This window comes from Octopus bimaculoides, chromosome 27, assembly GCF_001194135.2.
Source record: "Octopus bimaculoides isolate UCB-OBI-ISO-001 chromosome 27, ASM119413v2, whole genome shotgun sequence".
NCBI classification, from domain to species: Eukaryota; Metazoa; Mollusca; class Cephalopoda; order Octopoda; family Octopodidae; genus Octopus; species Octopus bimaculoides.
The window spans coordinates 17,515,959-17,516,232 of NC_069007.1; the positions used below are offsets into that span (position 1 = coordinate 17,515,959).

General features: G+C 21.9%; 2 protein-coding genes across 2 annotated transcripts in view; one reads left to right on the forward strand and one right to left on the reverse strand.

Annotated features, from left to right (window-relative positions):
• The window catches only part of LOC106881568 (solute carrier family 23 member 1), a 157,573-nt gene that overhangs the window by 99,374 nt on the left and 57,925 nt on the right, over positions 1–274 (forward strand). The gene's annotated exons all lie outside the window — the stretch shown is intronic.
• LOC106877250 (growth/differentiation factor 8) overlaps positions 1–274 on the reverse strand; it is a 37,831-nt gene that overhangs the window by 10,177 nt on the left and 27,380 nt on the right. The window lies entirely within an intron of this gene.

Here is a 274-nt window from a genome sequence, read left to right on the forward strand (position 1 = left end):
TGTCTTATTGAATATATGAAATATTGAGTATTAAATATAGAGTATTAAATGTATAAGGACTAGTATACTTTCCTACCTCATGGCATTCATCAAGGTACTCTATAGTTAATACTCAATATTTCATATATTCAATAAGACATTCAATACTTCATTTCATTTTACTATTTATATTATATATTCCATATTTATATTATATATTCTATATCCCACATTAATTTTGTAAGAATATGAATAAAACATAAAAAACAGACAGAGTTGGAACTCTTTTAAATAA